This window comes from Petromyzon marinus, chromosome 15 (assembly GCF_048934315.1).
Source record: "Petromyzon marinus isolate PM22_M1 ecotype Great Lakes invasive population chromosome 15, UKy_Petmar_22M1.pri1.0, whole genome shotgun sequence".
In the NCBI taxonomy this organism is placed as follows: domain Eukaryota; kingdom Metazoa; phylum Chordata; class Hyperoartia; order Petromyzontiformes; family Petromyzontidae; genus Petromyzon; species Petromyzon marinus.
The window spans coordinates 15,503,032-15,522,762 of record NC_133681.1 but is presented as its reverse complement, the minus strand read 5'-3'; the positions used below and the strand labels follow the sequence as shown (position 1 = coordinate 15,522,762).

The 19,731-nt window shown below is 44.8% G+C and overlaps 11 non-coding genes across 11 annotated transcripts; all 11 read left to right on the top strand.

Annotated features, from left to right (window-relative positions):
- Positions 1 to 1,006: 1,006 nt before the first annotated feature.
- Positions 1,007 to 1,078, top strand: TRNAE-CUC (transfer RNA glutamic acid (anticodon CUC)). Its single transcript has one exon. It is a non-coding gene; the product is annotated as a tRNA-Glu (tRNA).
- A 1,418-nt stretch (positions 1,079 to 2,496) lies between these two features.
- Positions 2,497 to 2,568, top strand: TRNAE-CUC (transfer RNA glutamic acid (anticodon CUC)). The gene has a single exon. It is a non-coding gene; the product is annotated as a tRNA-Glu (tRNA).
- A 1,386-nt stretch (positions 2,569 to 3,954) lies between these two features.
- TRNAE-CUC (transfer RNA glutamic acid (anticodon CUC)) lies at positions 3,955 to 4,026 on the top strand. Its single transcript has one exon. It is a non-coding gene; the product is annotated as a tRNA-Glu (tRNA).
- A 1,418-nt stretch (positions 4,027 to 5,444) lies between these two features.
- On the top strand, positions 5,445 to 5,516 carry TRNAE-CUC (transfer RNA glutamic acid (anticodon CUC)). The gene has a single exon. It is a non-coding gene; the product is annotated as a tRNA-Glu (tRNA).
- Positions 5,517 to 6,902: 1,386 nt separating this feature from the next.
- Positions 6,903 to 6,974, top strand: TRNAE-CUC (transfer RNA glutamic acid (anticodon CUC)). Its single transcript has one exon. It is a non-coding gene; the product is annotated as a tRNA-Glu (tRNA).
- Positions 6,975 to 8,391: 1,417 nt separating this feature from the next.
- On the top strand, positions 8,392 to 8,463 carry TRNAE-CUC (transfer RNA glutamic acid (anticodon CUC)). The gene has a single exon. It is a non-coding gene; the product is annotated as a tRNA-Glu (tRNA).
- Positions 8,464 to 10,947: 2,484 nt separating this feature from the next.
- TRNAE-CUC (transfer RNA glutamic acid (anticodon CUC)) lies at positions 10,948 to 11,019 on the top strand. The gene has a single exon. It is a non-coding gene; the product is annotated as a tRNA-Glu (tRNA).
- Positions 11,020 to 12,406: 1,387 nt separating this feature from the next.
- On the top strand, positions 12,407 to 12,478 carry TRNAE-CUC (transfer RNA glutamic acid (anticodon CUC)). The gene has a single exon. It is a non-coding gene; the product is annotated as a tRNA-Glu (tRNA).
- Positions 12,479 to 13,899: 1,421 nt separating this feature from the next.
- Positions 13,900 to 13,971, top strand: TRNAE-CUC (transfer RNA glutamic acid (anticodon CUC)). Its single transcript has one exon. It is a non-coding gene; the product is annotated as a tRNA-Glu (tRNA).
- Positions 13,972 to 16,404: 2,433 nt separating this feature from the next.
- Positions 16,405 to 16,476, top strand: TRNAE-CUC (transfer RNA glutamic acid (anticodon CUC)). Its single transcript has one exon. It is a non-coding gene; the product is annotated as a tRNA-Glu (tRNA).
- Positions 16,477 to 17,864: 1,388 nt separating this feature from the next.
- TRNAE-CUC (transfer RNA glutamic acid (anticodon CUC)) lies at positions 17,865 to 17,936 on the top strand. Its single transcript has one exon. It is a non-coding gene; the product is annotated as a tRNA-Glu (tRNA).
- The last annotated feature ends 1,795 nt before the right edge of the window (positions 17,937 to 19,731 follow it).

Here is a 19,731-nt window from a genome sequence, read left to right as displayed (position 1 = left end):
TTGCCAGTAACAAGATATAGTAATAGGTTTCACCCTTTTAACTGGCACAAAACTGACACCTTTATTCAAGGCATAATGTTTGCAATAACCACAACACAAGCAGTCAAAATGCAAACAAAAGAGACAACTCTGATAATAATATGCACTGTCTCCACTTGTGTTGGACCAGAAGACGCCAAAAGGTCCAACACCAGTGGAGACTAGGCTCTAAGAAAAGCCGTCTCGGGTGTGGACCAATGAAATTCAAGGACAGTGCATATTATTATTAGAGTTGTCTCTTTTGTTTGCATTTTGACTGCTTGTGTTGTGGTTATTGCAAACATGATGCCTTGAATAAAGGTGTCAGTTTTTGGCCAGTTAAAAGGATAAAACCTATTACTACACGTCAACCAATTCTAGATTTGAAGCTTTCGTTACTGCAAGGATTCATACTCTTTCGTATTTTCGGTAAAGTCACGTAGGTAAAATAAAATAGTTGTTTTCAATTATATTAATTATTTTATTTTACCTACGTCACTTTACCGAAAAAACCAAGAGTTCAGGTCAACCAGCTTCCCTGGTGGTCTCGTGGTTGGGAATCGGTGCTCTCACCGCCGCTGCCCGGGGTCGATTCGAGTCCCGTTCAGGGAACACTTTTTTGAAATAATAAAAAAGTTACATTTTCATTGATGCAAAGGTGTAACTACTGTAAAAAAGACACCAAGAGCCTCATTCCCTGACCAAAAACCGAACCCGTCCCACGGCGCTGAAAGCGTCGATTTTTCACCACGAGACCACCAGGGAAATTGAAGGATATGCCTCCACGTGTCCTGCTGTTCCACATCATCACCAGGCTTGATCCTTTACTGCTGAACGAAGGCTTCCCCAGGCAGTCGCCATCTCTTACGGTCTCACGATTCCACAGTCAATCCCGTGAACAGATTCCAAAGCACCATCAACTCTCAAGCGAGCTCCCGGTGTTGGAGGTGCCAGGACATCAGGACACGTGGAGACACGTCAACCAGCTTCCCTGGTGGTCTAGTGGTTAGGATTCGGCGCTTTCACCGCCGCGGCCCGGGTTCGATTCCCGATCAGGGAACCCTCGTTTTTATAATAATGAAAGGTTTTTTTACGCAAAAGTTTAACTGCTTTGAAAAAAAACACCAAGAGCCTCGTTCCCTGACCTGGAATCGCACCCGTGTTGCAGCACTGAGAGCGTCGAATTTTAACCATCAGACCACCAAGGAAGTTGGAAAAAGTACTTCTACGTGTCCTGCTGTTCCGCATCATCACCAGCCTTGAGCTTCTACTGCGAAGGCTTCTCTTACGGTCTCACGAATCCACAGTCAATCCCGTGAACAGATTCAATTCACCATCAACTCTAGAGCGAGCTCTCGGTGTTGGAGGTGCCAGGACAGCAGGACACGTGGAGACACGCCTACCATTATGAGACCTCCTTTGCCAGTAACAAGATATAGTAATAGGTTTCACCCTTTTAACTGGCACAAAAACTGACACCTTTATTCAAGGCATCATGTTTGCAATAACCACAATACAAGCAGTCAAAATGCAAACAAAAGAGACAACTCTGATAATAATATGCATTGTCCTTGAATTTGATTGGTCCACACCGGTGACGGCTTTTCTTAGAGCCTAGTCTCCACTGGTGTTGGACCAGTAGACGCCAAAAGGTCCAACACCAGTGGAGACTAGGCTCTAAGAAAAGCCGTCTCAGGTGTGGACCAATCAAATTCATGGACAGTGCATATTAATATCAGAGTTGTATCTTTTGTTTGCATTTTGACTGCTTGTGTTGTGGTTATTGCAAACATGATGCCTTGAATAAAGGTGTCAGTTTTTGTGCCAGTTTTAAGGGTAAAACCTATTACTACAAGTCAAACAATTCTAGATTTGAAGCTTTCGTTACTGCAAGGATTCATACTCTTTGTTTTTTTCGGTAAAGTCACGTAGGTAAAATAAAATGTTTTTTCATTTATTTTATTATTTTATTTTACCTACGTGACTTTACCGAAAAAACCAAAGAGTTCAGGTCAACCAGCTTCCCTGGTGGTCTCGTGGTTGGGATTCGGTGCTCTCACCACCGCTGCCCGGGGTCGATTTGATTCCCGTTCAGGGAACACTTTTTTAAAATAATTTTAAAAAGTTACATTTTTATTGACGCAAAGTTGTAACTGCTTTAAAAAAAGACTCCAAGATCCTCATTCCCTGACCAAAAACCGAACCCGTGCCACGGCGCTGAAAGCGTCGATTCTTCACCACGAGACTACCAGGGAAATTGACGTAAATACCTCGACGTGTCCTGCTGTTCCACATCATCAAAAGGCTTTATCCTTTACTGCTGAACGAAGGCTTCCCCAGGCAGTCGCCATCTCTTACGGTCTCACGATTCCACAGTCAATCCCGTGAACAGATTCCAAAGCACCATCAACTCTCGAGCGAGCTCCCGGTGTTGGAGGTGGCAGGACATCAGGACACGTGGAGACACGTCAACCAGCTTCCCTGGTGGTCTAGTGGTTAGGATTCGGCGCTCTCACCGCCGCGGCCCGGGTTCGATTCCCGGTCAGGGAACACTCGTTTTTATAATTATGGAAGTTTTTTTTGCAAAAAAGTTTAACTGCTTTGAAAAAAACACCAAGAGCCTCGTTCCCTGACCTGGAATCGCATCCGTGTTGCAGCACTGAGAGCGTCGAATTTTCACCTTCAGACCACCAAGACAGTTGGAAAAAGTACTTCCACGTGTCCTGCTGTCCCGCATCTTCACTAGCCTTGAGCTTCTACTGCTGAACGAAGGCTTCCCCAGGCCGTCGCCATCTCTTACGGTCTCACGAATCCACAGTCAATCCCGTGAACAGATTCAATTCACCATCAACTCTAGAGCGAGCTCCCGGTGTTGGAGGTGCCAGGACAGCAGGACACGTGGAGACACGCCAACCATTATGAGACCTCCTTTGCCAGTAACAAGATATAGTAATAGGTTTCACCCTTTTAACTGGCACAAAACTGACACCTTTATTCAAGGCATAATGTTTGCAATAACCACAACACAAGCAGTCAAAATGCAAACAAAAGAGACAACTCTGATAATAATATGCACTGTCTCCACTTGTGTTGGACCAGAAGACGCCAAAAGGTCCAACACCAGTGGAGACTAGGCTCTAAGAAAAGCCGTCTCGGGTGTGGACCAATGAAATTCAAGGACAGTGCATATTATTATTAGAGTTGTCTCTTTTGTTTGCATTTTGACTGCTTGTGTTGTGGTTATTGCAAACATGATGCCTTGAATAAAGGTGTCAGTTTTTGGCCAGTTAAAAGGATAAAACCTATTACTACACGTCAACCAATTCTAGATTTGAAGCTTTCGTTACTGCAAGGATTCATACTCTTTCGTATTTTCGGTAAAGTCACGTAGGTAAAATAAAATAGTTGTTTTCAATTATTTTAATTATTTTATTTTACCTACGTCACTTTACCGAAAAAACCAAGAGTTCAGGTCAACCAGCTTCCCTGGTGGTCTCGTGGTTGGGAATCGGTGCTCTCACCGCCGCTGCCCGGGGTCGATTCGAGTCCCGTTCAGGGAACACTTTTTTGAAATAATAAAAAAGTTACATTTTCATTGATGCAAAGGTGTAACTACTGTAAAAAAGACACCAAGAGCCTCATTCCCTGACCAAAAACCGAACCCGTCCCACGGCGCTGAAAGCGTCGATTTTTCACCACGAGACCACCAGGGAAATTGAAGGATATGCCTCCACGTGTCCTGCTGTTCCACATCATCACCAGGCTTGATCCTTTACTGCTGAACGAAGGCTTCCCCAGGCAGTCGCCATCTCTTACGGTCTCACGATTCCACAGTCAATCCCGTGAACAGATTCCAAAGCACCATCAACTCTCAAGCGAGCTCCCGGTGTTGGAGGTGCCAGGACATCAGGACACGTGGAGACACGTCAACCAGCTTCCCTGGTGGTCTAGTGGTTAGGATTCGGCGCTTTCACCGCCGCGGCCCGGGTTCGATTCCCGATCAGGGAACCCTCATTTTTATAATAATGAAAGGTTTTTTTACGCAAAAGTTTAACTGCTTTGAAAAAAACACCAAGAGCCTCGTTCCCTGACCTGGAATCGCACCCGTGTTGCAGCACTGAGAGCGTCGAATTTTAACCATCAGACCACCAAGGAAGTTGGAAAAAGTACTTCTACGTGTCCTGCTGTTCCGCATCATCACCAGCCTTGAGCTTCTACTGCGAAGGCTTCTCTTACGGTCTCACGAATCCACAGTCAATCCCGTGAACAGATTCAATTCACCATCAACTCTAGAGCGAGCTCTCGGTGTTGGAGGTGCCAGGACAGCAGGACACGTGGAGACACGCCTACCATTATGAGACCTCCTTTGCCAGTAACAAGATATAGTAATAGGTTTCACCCTTTTAACTGGCACAAAAACTGACACCTTTATTCAAGGCATCATGTTTGCAATAACCACAATACAAGCAGTCAAAATGCAAACAAAAGAGACAACTCTGATAATAATATGCATTGTCCTTGAATTTGATTGGTCCACACCGGTGACGGCTTTTCTTAGAGCCTAGTCTCCACTGGTGTTGGACCAGTAGACGCCAAAAGGTCCAACACCAGTGGAGACTAGGCTCTAAGAAAAGCCGTCTCAGGTGTGGACCAATCAAATTCATGAACAGTGCATATTAATATCAGAGTTGTATCTTTTGTTTGCATTTTGACTGCTTGTGTTGTGGTTATTGCAAACATGATGCCTTGAATAAAGGTGTCAGTTTTTGTGCCAGTTTTAAGGGTAAAACCTATTACTACAAGTCAAACAATTCTAGATTTGAAGCTTTCGTTACTGCAAGGATTCATACTCTTTGTTTTTTTCGGTAAAGTCACGTAGGTAAAATAAAATGTTTTTTTCATTTATTTTATTATTTTATTTTACCTACGTGACTTTACCGAAAAAACCAAAGAGTTCAGGTCAACCAGCTTCCCTGGTGGTCTCGTGGTTGGGATTCGGTGCTCTCACCACCGCTGCCCGGGGTCGATTTGATTCCCGTTCAGGGAACACTTTTTTAAAATAATTTAAAAAAGTTACATTTTTATTGACGCAAAGTTGTAACTGCTTTAAAAAAAGACTCCAAGATCCTCATTCCCTGACCAAAAACCGAACCCGTGCCACGGCGCTGAAAGCGTCGATTCTTCACCACGAGACTACCAGGGAAATTGACGTAAATACCTCGACGTGTCCTGCTGTTCCACATCATCAAAAGGCTTTATCCTTTACTGCTGAACGAAGGCTTCCCCAGGCAGTCGCCATCTCTTACGGTCTCACGATTCCACAGTCAATCCCGTGAACAGATTCCAAAGCACCATCAACTCTCGAGCGAGCTCCCGGTGTTGGAGGTGGCAGGACATCAGGACACGTGGAGACACGTCAACCAGCTTCCCTGGTGGTCTAGTGGTTAGGATTCGGCGCTCTCACCGCCGCGGCCCGGGTTCGATTCCCGGTCAGGGAACACTCATTTTTATAATTATGGAAGTTTTTTTTGCAAAAAAATTTAACTGCTTGGAAAAAAACACCAAGAGCCTCGTTCCCTGACCTGGAATCGCATCCGTGTTGCAGCACTGAGAGCGTCGAATTTTCACCTTCAGACCACCAAGACAGTTGGAAAAAGTACTTCCACGTGTCCTGCTGTCCCGCATCTTCACTAGCCTTGAGCTTCTACTGCTGAACGAAGGCTTCCCCAGGCCGTCGCCATCTCTTACGGTCTCACGAATCCACAGTCAATCCCGTGAACAGATTCAATTCACCATCAACTCTAGAGCGAGCTCCCGGTGTTGGAGGTGCCAGGACAGCAGGACACGTGGAGACACGCCAACCATTATGAGACCTCTTTTGCCAGTAACAAGATATAGTAATAGGTTTCACCCTTTTAACTGGCACAAAACTGACACCTTTATTCAAGGCATAATGTTTGCAATAACCACAACACAAGCAGTCAAAATGCAAACAAAAGAGACAACTCTGATAATAATATGCACTGTCTCCACTTGTGTTGGACCAGAAGACGCCAAAAGGTCCAACACCAGTGGAGACTAGGCTCTAAGAAAAGCCGTCTCGGGTGTGGACCAATGCAATTCAAGGACAGTGCATATTATTATTAGAGTTGTCTCTTTTGTTTGCATTTTGACTGCTTGTGTTGTGGTTATTGCAAACATGATGCCTTGAATAAAGGTGTCAGTTTTTGGCCAGTTAAAAGGGTAAAACCTATTACTACACGTCAACCAATTCTAGATTTGAAGCTTTCGTTACTGCAAGGATTCATACTCTTTCGTTTTTTCGGTAAAGTCACGTAGGTAAAATAAAATAGTTGTTTTCAATTATTTTAATTATTTTATTTTACCTACGTCACTTTACCGAAAAAACCAAGAGTTCAGGTCAACCAGCTTTTCTGGTGGTCTCGTGGTTGGGAATCGGTGCTCTCACCGCCGCTGCCCGGGGTCGATTCGAGTCCCGTTCAGGGAACACTTTTTTGAAATAATAAAAAAGTTAAATTTTCATTGACGCAAAGGTGTAACTCCTGTAAAAAAGACACCAAGAGCCTCATTCCCTGACCAAAAACCGAACCCGTCCCACGGCGCTGAAAGCGTCGATTTTTCACCACGAGACCACCAGGGAAATTGAAGGATATGCCTCCACGTGTCCTGCTGTTCCACATCATCACTAGGCTTGATCCTTTACTGCTGAACGAAGGCTTCCCCAGGCAGTCGCCATCTCTTACGGTCTCACGATTCCACAGTCAATCCCGTGAACAGATTCCAAAGCACCATCAACTCTCAAGCGAGCTCCCGGTGTTGGAGGTGCCAGGACATCAGGACACGTGGAGACACGTCAACCAGCTTCCCTGGTGGTCTAGTGGTTAGGATTCGGCGCTCTCACCGCCGCGGCCCGGGTTCGATTCCCGGTCAGGGAACACTCGTTTTTATAATAATGAAAGGTTTTTTTACGCAAAAGTTTAACTGCTTTGAAAAAAACACCAAGAGCCTCGTTCCCTGACCTGGAATCGCACCCGTGTTGCAGCACTGAGAGCGTCGAATTTTAACCATCAGACCACCAAGGAAGTTGGAAAAAGTAATTCTACGTGTCCTGCTGTTCCGCATTATCACCAGCCTTGAGCTTCTACTGCGAAGGCTTCTCTTACGGTCTCACGAATCCACAGTCAATCCCGTGAACAGATTCAATTCACCATCAACTCTAGAGCGAGCTCCCGGTGTTGGAGGTGCCAGGACAGCAGGACACGTGGAGACACGCCTACCATTATGAGACCTCCTTTGCCAGTAACAAGATATAGTAATAGGTTTCACCCTTTTAACTGGCACAAAAACTGACACCTTTATTCAAGGCATCATGTTTGCAATAACCACAATACAAGCAGTCAAAATGCAAACAAAAGAGACAACTCTGATAATAATATGCATTGTCCTTGAATTTGATTGGTCCACACCGGTGACGGCTTTTCTTAGAGCCTAGTCTCCACTGGTGTTGGACCAGAAGACGCCAAAAGGTCCAACACCAGTGGAGACTAGGCTCTAAGAAAAGCCGTCTCAGGTGTGGACCAATCAAATTCATGGACAGTGCATATTAATATCAGAGTTGTCTCTTTTGTTTGCATTTTGACTGCTTGTGTTGTGGTTATTGCAAACATGATGCCTTGAATAAAGGTGTCAGTTTTTGTGCCAGTTTTAAGGGTAAAACCTATTACTACAAGTCAAACAATTCTAGATTTGAAGCTTTCGTTACTGCAAGGATTCATACTCTTTGTTTTTTTCGGTAAAGTCACGTAGGTAAAATAAAATGTTTTTTCATTTATTTTATTATTTTATTTTACCTACGTGACTTTACCGAAAAAACCAAAGAGTTCAGGTCAACCAGCTTCCCTGGTGGTCTCGTGGTTGGGATTCGGTGCTCTCACCACCGCTGCCCGGGGTCGATTTGATTCCCGTTCAGGGAACACTTTTTTAAAATAATTTAAAAAAGTTACATTTTTATTGACACAAAGTTGTAACTGCTTTAAAAAAAGACTCCAAGATCCTCATTCCCTGACCAAAAACCGAACCCGTGCCACGGCGCTGAAAGCGTCGATTTTTCACCACGAGACTACCAGGGAAATTGACGTAAATACCTCGACGTGTCCTGCTGTTCCACATCATCAAAAGGCTTTATCCTTTACTGCTGAACGAAGGCTTCCCCAGGCAGTCGCCATCTCTTACGGTCTCACGATTCCACAGTCAATCCCGTGAACAGATTCCAAAGCACCATCAACTCTCGAGCGAGCTCCCGGTGTTGGAGGTTGCAGGACATCAGGACACGTGGAGACACGTCAACCAGCTTCCCTGGTGGTCTAGTGGTTAGGATTCGGCGCTCTCACCGCCGCGGCCCGGGTTCGATTCCCGGTCAGGGAACACTCGTTTTTATAATTATGGAAGTTTTTTTTGCAAAAAAGTTTAACTGCTTTGAAAAAAATACCAAGAGCCTCGTTCCCTGACCTGGAATCGCATCCGTGTTGCAGCACTGAGAGCGTCGAATTTTAACCTTCAGACCACCAAGACAGTTGGAAAAAGTACTTCCACGTGTCCTGCTGTCCCGCATCATCACTAGCCTTGAGCTTCTACTGCTGAACGAAGGCTTCCCCAGGCCGTCGCCATCTCTTACGGTCTCACGAATCCACATTCAATTCCGTGAGCAGATTCAATTCACCATCAACTCTAGAGCGAGCTCCCGGTGTTGGAGGTGCCAGGACAGCAGGACACGTGGAGACACGCCAACCATTATGAGACCTCCTTTGCCAGTAACAAGATATAGTAATAGGTTTCACCCTTTTAACTGGCACAAAACTGACACCTTTATTCAAGGCATAAAGTTTGCAATAACCACAACACAAGCAGTCAAAATGCAAACAAAAGAGACAACTCTGATAATAATATGCACTGTCTCCACTGGTGTTGGACCTGAAGACGCCAAAAGGTCCAACACCAGTGGAGATTAGGCTCTAAGAAAAGCCGTCTCGGGTGTGGACCAATGAAATTCAAGGACAGTGCATATTATTATTAGAGTTGTCTCTTTTGTTTGCATTTTGACTGCTTGTGTTGTGGTTATTGCAAACATGATGCCTTGAATAAAGGTGTCAGTTTTTGTGCCAGTTAAAAGGGTAAAACCTATTACTACACGTCAACCAATTCTAGATTTGAAGCTTTCGTTACTGCAAGGATTCATACTCTTTCGTTTTTTCGGTGAAGTCACGTAGGTAAAATAAAATAGTTGTTTTCAATTATTTTAATTATTTTATTTTACCTACGTCACTTTACCGAAAAAACCAAGAGTTCAGGTCAACCAGCTTCCCTGGTGGTCTCGTGGTTGGGAATCGGTGCTCTCACCGCCGCTGCCCGGGGTCGATTCGAGTCCCGTTCAGGGAACACTTTTTGGAAATAATAAAAAAAGTTACATTTTCATTGACGCAAAGGTGTAACTCCTGTAAAAAAGACACCAAGAGCCTCATTCCCTGACCCTAAACCGAACCCGTCCCACGGCGCTGAAAGCGTCGATTTTTCACCACGAGACCACCAGGGAAATTGAAGGATATGCCTCCACGTGTCCTGCTGTTCCGCATCATCACCAGCCTTGAGCTTCTACGGCGAAGGCTTCTCTTACGGTCTCACGAATCCACAGTCAATCCCGTGAACAGATTCAATTCACCATCAACTCTAGAGCGAGCTCCCGTTGTTGGAGGTGCCAGGACAGCAGGACACGTGGAGACACGCCTACCATTATGAGACCTCCTTTGCCAGTAACAAGATATAGTAATAGGTTTCACCCTTTTAACTGGCACAAAAACTGACACTTTATTCAAGGCATCATGTTTTCAATAACCACAATACAAGCAGTCAATATGCAAACAAAAGAGACAACTCTGATAATAATATGCATTGTCCTTGAATTTGATTGGTCCACACCGGTGACGGCTTTTCTTAGAGCCTAGTCTCCACTGGTGTTGGACCTGAAGACGCCAAAAGGTCCAACACCAGTGGAGACTAGGCTCTAAGAAAAGCCGTCTCAGGTGTGGACCAATCAAATTCATGGACAGTGCATATTAATATCAGAGTTGTCTCTTTTGTTTGCATTTTGACTGCTTGTGTTGTGGTTATTGCAAACATGATGCCTTGAATAAAGGTGTCAGTTTTTGTGCCAGTTTTAAGGGTAAAACCTATTACTACAATTTTTCGACTTAAAGCTTTCGTGACTGCAATGATTCATCTTCTTTGGTTCTTTCGGTTAAGTCACGTAGAATGAGAATAAAATAATAAATTGATAAAATAAAATAACACAATAATATTCTCACGACGTTTCGGCCACAACACAAGCGGCCTTCATCATTATTTTATTTTACCTAAGTGACTTTACCGAAAAAACCAAAGAGTTCAGGTCAACCAGCTTCCCTGGTGGTCTCGTGGTTGGGATTCGGTGCTCTCACCACCGCTGCCCGGGGTCGATTTGATTCCCGTTCAGGGAACACTTTTTTAAAATAATTTTAAAAAGTTACATTTTTATTGACGCAAAGTTGTAACTGCTTTAAAAAAAGACTCCAAGATCCTCATTCCCTGACCAAAAACCCAACCCGTGCCACGGCGCTGAAAGCGTCGATTTTTCACCACGAGACTACCAGGGAAATTGACGTAAATACCTCGACGTGTCCTGCTGTTCCACATCATCAAAAGGCTTTATCCTTTACTGCTGAACGAAGGCTTCCCCAGGCAGTCGCCATCTCTTACGGTCTCACGATTCCACAGTCAATCCCGTGAACAGATTCCAAAGCACCATCAACTCTCGAGCGAGCTCCCGGTGTTGGAGGTGGCAGGACATCAGGACACGTGGAGACACGTCAACCAGCTTCCCTGGTGGTCTAGTGGTTAGGATTCGGCGCTCTCACCGCCGCGGCCCGGGTGCGATTCCCGGTCAGGGAACACTCATTTTTATAGTTATGGAAGTTTTTTTTGCAAAAAAGTTTAACTGCTTTGAAAAAAACACCAAGAGCCTAGTTCCCTGACCTGGAATCGCATCCGTGTTGCAGCACTGAGAGCGTCGAATTTTAACCTTCAGACCACCAAGACAGTTGGAAAAAGTACTTCCACGTGTCCTGCTGTCCCGCATCTTCACTAGCCTTGAGCTTCTACTGCTGAACGAAGGCTTCCCCAGGCCGTCGCCATCTCTTACGGTCTCACGAATCCACAGTCAATCCCGTGAACAGATTCAATTCACCATCAACTCTAGAGCGAGCTCCCGGTGTTGGAGGTGCCAGGACAGCAGGACACGTGGAGACACGCCAACCATTATGAGACCTCCTTTGCCAGTAACAAGATATAGTAATAGGTTTCACCCTTTTAACTGGCACAAAACTGGCACCTTTATTCAAGGCATAATGTTTGCAATAACCACAACACAAGCAGTCAAAATGCAAACAAAAGAGACAACTCTGATAATAATATGCACTGTCTCCACTTGTGTTGGACCAGAAGACGCCAAAAGGTCCAACACCAGTGGAGACTAGGCTCTAAGAAAAGCCGTCTTGGGTGTGGACCAATGAAATTCAAGGACAGTGCATATTATTATTAGAGTTGTCTCTTTTGTTTGCATTTTGACTGCTTGTGTTGTGGTTATTGCAAACATGATGCCTTGAATAAAGGTGTCAGTTTTTGTGCCAGTTAAAAGGGTAAAACCTATTACTACACGTCAACCAATTCTAGATTTGAAGCTTTCGTTACTGCAAGGATTCATACTCTTTCGTTTTTTCGGTAAAGTCACGTAGGTAAAATAAAATAGTTGTTTTCAATTATTTTAATTATTTTATTTTACCTACGTCACTTTACCGAAAAAACCAAGAGTTCAGGTCAACCAGCTTCCCTGGTGGTCTCGTGGTTGGGAATCGGTGCTCTCACCGCCGCTGCCCGGGGTCGATTCGAGTCCCGTTCAGGAAACACTTTTTTGAAATAATAAAAAAGTTAAATTTTCATTGACGCAAAGGTGTAACTCCTGTAAAAAAGACACCAAGATCCTCATTCCCTGACCAAAAACCGAACCCGTGCCACGGCGCTGAAAGCGTCGATTTTTCACCACGAGACTACCAGGGAAATTGACGTAAATACCTCGACGTGTCCTGCTGTTCCACATCATCAAAAGGCTTTATTCTTTACTGCTGAACGAAGGCTTCCCCAGGCAGTCGCCATCTCTTACGGTCTCACGATTCCACAGTCAATCCCGTGAACAGATTCCAAAGCACCATCAACTCTCGAGCGAGCTCCCGGTGTTGGAGGTGGCAGGACATCAGGACACGTGGAGACACTTCAACCAGCTTCCCTGGTGGTCTAGTGGTTAGGATTCGGCGCTCTCACCGCCGCGGCCCGGGTTCGATTCCCGGTCAGGGAACACTCGTTTTTATAATTATGGAAGTTTTTTTTGCAAAAAAGTTCAACTGCTTTGAAAAAAAACACCAAGAGCCTCGTTCCCTGACCTGGAATCGCATCCGTGTTGCAGCACTGAGAGCGTCGAATTTTAACCTTCAGACCACCAAGACAGTTGGAAAAAGTACTTCTACGTGTCCTGCTGTTCCGCATCATCACCAGCCTTGAGCTTCTACTGCGAAGGCTTCTCTTACGGTCTCACGAATCCACAGTCAATCCCGTGAACAGATTCAATTCATCATCAACTCTAGAGCGAGCTCCCGGTGTTGGAGGTGCCAGGACAGCAGGACACGTGGAGACACGCCTGCCATTATGAGACCTCCTTTGCCAGTAACAAGATATAGTAATAGGTTTCACCCTTTTAACTGGCACAAAAACTGACACCTTTATTCAAGGCATCATGTTTGCAATAACCACAATACAAGCAGTCAAAATGCAAACAAAAGCGACAACTCTGATAATAATATGCATTGTCCTTGAATTTGATTGGTCCACACCGGTGACGGCTTTTCTTAGAGCCTAGTCTCCACTGGTGTTGGACCAGAAGACGCCAAAAGGTCCAACACCAGTGGAGACTAGGCTCTAAGAAAAGCCGTCTCAGGTGTGGACCAATCAAATTCATGGACAGTGCATATTAATATCAGAGTTGTCTCTTTTGTTTGCATTTTGACTGCTTGTGTTGTGGTTATTGCAAACATGATGCCTTGAATAAAGGTGTCAGTTTTTGTGCCAGTTTTAAGGGTAAAACCTATTACTACAAGTCAAACAATTCTAGATTTGAAGCTTTCGTTACTGCAAGGATTCATACTCTTTGTTTTTTTCGGTAAAGTCACGTAGGTAAAATAAAATGTGGTTTTTTATTTATTTAATTATTTTATTTTACCTACGTGACTTTACCGAAAAAACCAAAGAGTTCAGGTCAACCAGCTTCCCTGGTGGTCTCGTGGTTGGGATTCGGTGCTCTCACCACCGCTGCCCGGGGTCGATTTGATTCCCGTTCAGGGAACACTTTTTTTAAAATAATTTAAAAAAGTTACATTTTTATTAACGCAAAGTTGTAACTGCTTTAAAAAAAGACTCCAAGATCCTCATTCCCTGACCAAAAACCGAACCCGTGCCACGGCGCTGAAAGCGTCGATTTTTCACCACGAGACTACCAGGGAAATTGACGTAAATACCTCGACGTGTCCTGCTGTTCCACATCATCAAAAGGCTTTATCCTTTACTGCTGAACGAAGGCTTCCCCAGGCAGTCGCCATCTCTTACGGTCTCACGATTCCACAGTCAATCCCGTGAACAGATTCCAAAGCACCATCAACTCTCGAGCGAGCTCCCGGTGTTGGAGGTGACAGGACATCAGGACACGTGGAGACACGTCAACCAGCTTCCCTGGTGGTCTAGTGGTTAGGATTCGGCGCTCTCACCGCCGCGGCCCGGGTTCGATTCCCGGTCAGGGAACACTCGTTTTTATAATTATGGAAGTTTTTTTTGCAAAAAAGTTTAACTGCTTTGAAAAAAACACCAAGAGCCTCGTTCCCTGACCTGGAATCGCATCCGTGTTGCAGCACTGAGAGCGTCGAATTTTAACCTTCAGACCACCAAGACAGTTGGAAAAAGTACTTCCACGTGTCCTGCTGTCCCGCATCTTCACTAGCCTTGAGCTTCTACTGCTGAACGAAGGCTTCCCCAGGCCGTCGTCATCTCTTACGGTCTCACGAATCCACAGTCAATCCCGTGAACAGATTCAATTCACCATCAACTCTAGAGCGAGCTCCCGGTGTTGGAGGTGCCAGGACAGCAGGACACGTGGAGACACGCCAACCATTATGAGACCTCCTTTGCCAGTAACAAGATATAGTAATAGGTTTCACCCTTTTAACTGGCACAAAACTGACACCTTTATTCAAGGCATAATGTTTGCAATAACCACAACACAAGCAGTCAAAATGCAAACAAAAGAGACAACTCTGATAATAATATGCACTGTCTCCACTTGTGTTGGACCAGAAGACGCCAAAAGGTCCAACACCAGTGGAGACTAGGCTCTAAGAAAAGCCGTCTCGGGTGTGGACCAATGAAATTCAAGGACAGTGCATATTATTATTAGAGTTGTCTCTTTTGTTTCTTTTGTTTGCATTTTGACTGCTTGTGTTGTGGTTATTGCAAACATGATGCCTTAAATAAAGGTGTCAGTTTTTTGTACCAGTTAAAAGGGTAAAACTTATCACTACACGTCAACCAATTCTAGATTTGAAGCTTTCGTTACTGCAAGGATTCATACTCTTTTGTTTTTTCGGTAAAGTCACGTAGGTAAAATAAAATATTTTTTCATTTATTTTATTATTTTATTTTACCTACGTGACTTTACCGAAAAAAACAAAGAGTTCACGTCAACCAGCTTCCCTGGTGGTCTAGTGGTTAGGATTCGGTGCTCTCACCGCCGCTGCCCGGGTTTGATTCCCGGTCCGGGAACACTCGTTTTAATAATTATGAAAGGATTTTTTACGCAAAAGTTTAACTGCTTTGAAAAAAACACCAAGAGCCTCGTTCAATGACCTGGAATCGCACCCGTGTTGCAGCACTGAGAGCGTCGAATTTTAACCATCAGACCACCAAGGAAGTTGGAAAAAGTACGTCTACGTGTCCTGCTGTTCCGCATCATCACCAGCCTTGAGCTTCTACGGCGAAGGCTTCTCTTACGGTCTCACGAATCCACAGTCAATCCCGTGAACAGATTCAATTCACCATCAACTCTAGAGCGAGCTCCCGGTGTTGGAGGTGCCAGGACAGCAGGACACGTGGAGACACGCCTACCATTATGAGACCTCCTTTGCCAGTAACAAGATATAGTAATAGGTTTCACCCTTTTAACTGGCACAAAAACTGACACCTTTATTCAAGGCATCATGTTTGCAATAACCACAATACAAGCAGTCAAAATGCAAACAAAAGAGACAACTCTGATTATAATATGCATTGTCCTTGAATTTGATTGGTCCACACCGGTGACGGCTTTTCTTAGAGCCTAGTCTCCACTGGTGTTGGACCAGAAGACGCCAAATGGTCCAACACCAGTGGAGACTAGGCTCTAAGAAAAGCCGTCTCAGGTGTGGACCAATCAAATTCATGGACAGTGCATATTAATATCAGAGTTGTCTCTTTTGTTTGCATTTTGACTGCTTGTGTTGTGGTTATTGCAAACATGATGCCTTGAATAAAGGTGTCAGTTTTTGTGCCAGTTTTAAGGGTAAAACCTATTACTACAAGTCAAACAATTCTAGATTTGAAGCTTTCGTTACTGCAAGGATTCATACTCTTTGTTTTTTTCGGTAAAGTCACGTAGGTAAAATAAAATGTGTTTATTTATTTATTTTATTATTTTATTTTACCTACGTGACTTTACCGAAAAAACCAAAGAGTTCAGGTCAACCAGCTTCCCTGGTGGTCTCGTGGTTGGGATTCGGTGCTCTCACCACCGCTGCCCGGGGTCGATTTGATTCCCGTTAAGGGAACACTTTTTTAAAATAATTTTAAAAAGTTACATTTTTATTGACGCAAAGTTGTAACTGCTTTAAAAAAAGACTCCAAGATCCTCATTCCCTGACCAAAAACCCAACCCGTGCCACGGCGCTGAAAGCGTCGATTTTTCACCACGAGACTACCAGGGAAATTGACGTAAATACCTCGACGTGTCCTGCTGTTCCACATCATCAAAAGGCTTTATCCTTTACTGCTGAACGAAGGCTTCCCCAGGCAGTCGCCATCTCTTACGGTCTCACGATTCCACAGTCAATCCCGTGAACAGATTCCAAAGCACCATCAACTCTCGAGCGAGCTCCCGGTGTTGGAGGTGGCAGGACATCAGGACACGTGGAGACACGTCAACCAGCTTCCCTGGTGGTCTAGTGGTTAGGATTCGGCGCTCTCACCGCCGCGGCCCGGGTTCGATTCCCGGTCAGGGAACACTCGTTTTTATAATTATGGAAGTTTTTTTTTGCAAAAAAGTTTAACTGCTTTGAAAAAAACACCAAGAGCCTCGTTCCCTGACCTGGAATCGCATCCGTGTTGCAGCACTGAGAGCGTCGAATTTTAACCTTCAGACCACCAAGACAGTTGGAAAAAGTACTTCCACGTGTCCTGCTGTCCCGCATCTTCACTAGCCTTGAGCTTCTACTGCTGAACGAAAGGCTTCCCCAGGCCGTCGCCATCTCTTACGGTCTCACGAATCCACAGTCAATCCCGTGAACAGATTCAATTCACCATCAACTCTAGAGCGAGCTCCCGGTGTTGGAGGTGCCAGGACAGCAGGACACGTGGAGACACGCCAACCATTATGAGACCTCCTTTGCCAGTAACAAGATATAGTAATAGGTTTCACCCTTTTAACTGGCACAAAACTGACACCTTTATTCAAGGCATAATGTTTGCAATAACCACAACACAAGCAGTCAAAATGCAAACAAAAGAGACAACTCTGATAATAATATGCACTGTCTCCACTTGTGTTGGACCAGAAGACGCCAAAAGGTCCAACACCAGTGGAGACTAGGCTCTAAGAAAAGCCGTCTCGGGTGTGGACCAATGAAATTCAAGGACAGTGCATATTATTATTAGAGTTGTCTCTTTTGTTTGCATTTTGACTGCTTGTGTTGTGGTTATTGCAAACATGATGCCTTGAATAAAGGTGTCAGTTTTTGGCCAGTTAAAAGGGTAAAACCTATTACTACACGTCAACCAATTCTAGATTTGAAGCTTTCGTTACTGCAAGGATTCATACTCTTTCGTTTTTTCGGTAAAGTCACGTAGGTAAAATAAAATAGTTGTTTTCAATTATTTTAATTATTTTATTTTACCTACGTCACTTTACCGAAAAAACCAAGAGTTCAGGTCAACCAGCTTCCCTGGTGGTCTCGTGGTTGGGAATCGGTGCTCTCACCGCCGCTGCCCGGGGTCGATTCGAGTCCCGTTCAGGGAACACTTTTTTGAAATAATAAAAAAGTTAAATTTTCATTGACGCAAAGGTGTAACTCCTGTAAAAAAGACACCAAGAGCCTCATTCCCTGACCAAAAACCGAACCCGTCCCACGGCGCTCAAAGCGTCGATTTTTCACCACGAGACCACCAGGGAAATTGAAGGATATGCCTCCACGTGTCCTACTGTTCCACATCATCACCAGGCTTGATCCTTTACTGCTGAACGAAGGCTTCCCCAGGCAGTCGCCATCTCTTACGGTCTCACGATTCCACAGTCAATCCCGTGAACAGATTCCAAAGCACCATCAACTCTCAAGCGAGCTCCCGGTGTTGGAGGTGCCAGGACATCAGGACACGTGGAGACACGTCAACCAGCTTCCCTGGTGGTCTAGTGGTTAGGATTCGGCGCTCTCACCGCCGCGGCCCGGGTTCGATTCCCGGTCAGGGAACACTCGTTTTTATAATAATGAAAGGTTTTTTTACGCAAAAGTTTAACTGCTTTGAAAAAAACACCAAGAGCCTCGTTCCCTGACCTGGAATCGCACCCGTGTTGCAGCACTGAGAGCGTCGAATTTTAACCATCAGACCACCAAGGAAGTTGGAAAAAGTACTTCTACGTGTCCTGCTGTTCCGCATCATCACCAGCCTTGAGCTTCTACTGCGAAGGCTTCTCTTACGGTCTCACGAATCCACAGTCAATCCCGTGAACAGATTCAATTCACCATCAACTCTAGAGCGAGCTCCCGGTGTTGGAGGTGCCAACACCGGGAGCGCTCTCACCGCCGCGGCCCGGGTTCGATTCCCGGTCAGGGAACACTCGTTTTTATAATTATGGAAGTTTTTTTTGCAAAAAAGTTTAACTGCTTTGAAAAAAACACCAAGAGCCTCGTTCCCTGACCTGGAATCGCATCCGTGTTGCAACACTGAGAGCGTCGAATTTTAACCTTCAGACCACCAAGACAGTTGGAAAAAGTACTTCCACGTGTCCTGCTGTCCCGCATCTTCACTAGCCTTGAGCTTCTACTGCTGAACGAAGGCTTCCCCAGGCCGTCGTCATCTCTTACGGTCTCACGAATCCACAGTCAATCCCGTGAACAGATTCAATTCACCATCAACTCTAGAGCGAGCTCCCGGTGTTGGAGGTGCCAGGACAGCAGGACACGTGGAGACACGCCAACCATTATGAGACCTCCTTTGCCAGTAACAAGATATAGTAATAGGTTTCACCCTTTTAACTGGCACAAAACTGACACCTTTATTCAAGGCATAATGTTTGCAATAACCACAACACAAGCAGTCAAAATGCAAACAAAAGAGACAACTCTGATAATAATATGCACTGTCTCCACTTGTGTTGGACCAGAAGACGCCAAAAGGTCCAACACCAGTGGAGACTAGGCTCTAAGAAAAGCCGTCTCGGGTGTGGACCAATGAAATTCAAGGACAGTGCATATTATTATTAGAGTTGTCTCTTTTGTTTCTTTTGTTTGCATTTTGACTGCTTGTGTTGTGGTTATTGCAAACATGATGCCTTAAATAAAGGTGTCAGTTTTTTGTACCAGTTAAAAGGGTAAAACTTATCACTACACGTCAACCAATTCTAGATTTGAAGCTTTCGTTACTGCAAGGATTCATACTCTTTTGTTTTTTCGGTAAAGTCACGTAGGTAAAATAAAATATTTTTTCATTTATTTTATTATTTTATTTTACCTACGTGACTTTACCGAAAAAAACAAAGAGTTAACGTCAACCAGCTTCCCTGGTGGTCTAGTGGTTAGGATTCGGTGCTCTCACCGCCGCTGCCCGGGTTTGATTCCCGGTCCGGGAACACTCGTTTTAATAATTATGAAAGGATTTTTTACGCAAAAGTTTAACTGCTTTGAAAAAAACACCAAGAGCCTCGTTCAATGACCTGAAATCGCACCCGTGTTGCAGCACTGAGAGCGTCGAATTTTAACCATCAGACCACCAAGGAAGTTGGAAAAAGTACGTCTACGTGTCCTGCTGTTCCGCATCATCACCAGCCTTGAGCTTCTACGGCGAAGGCTTCTCTTACGGTCTCACGAATCCACAGTCAATCCCGTGAACAGATTCAATTCACCATCAACTCTAGAGCGAGCTCCCGGTGTTGGAGGTGCCAGGACAGCAGGACACGTGGAGACACGCCTACCATTATGAGACCTCCTTTGCCAGTAACAAGATATAGTAATAGGTTTCACCCTTTTAACTGGCACAAAAACTGAC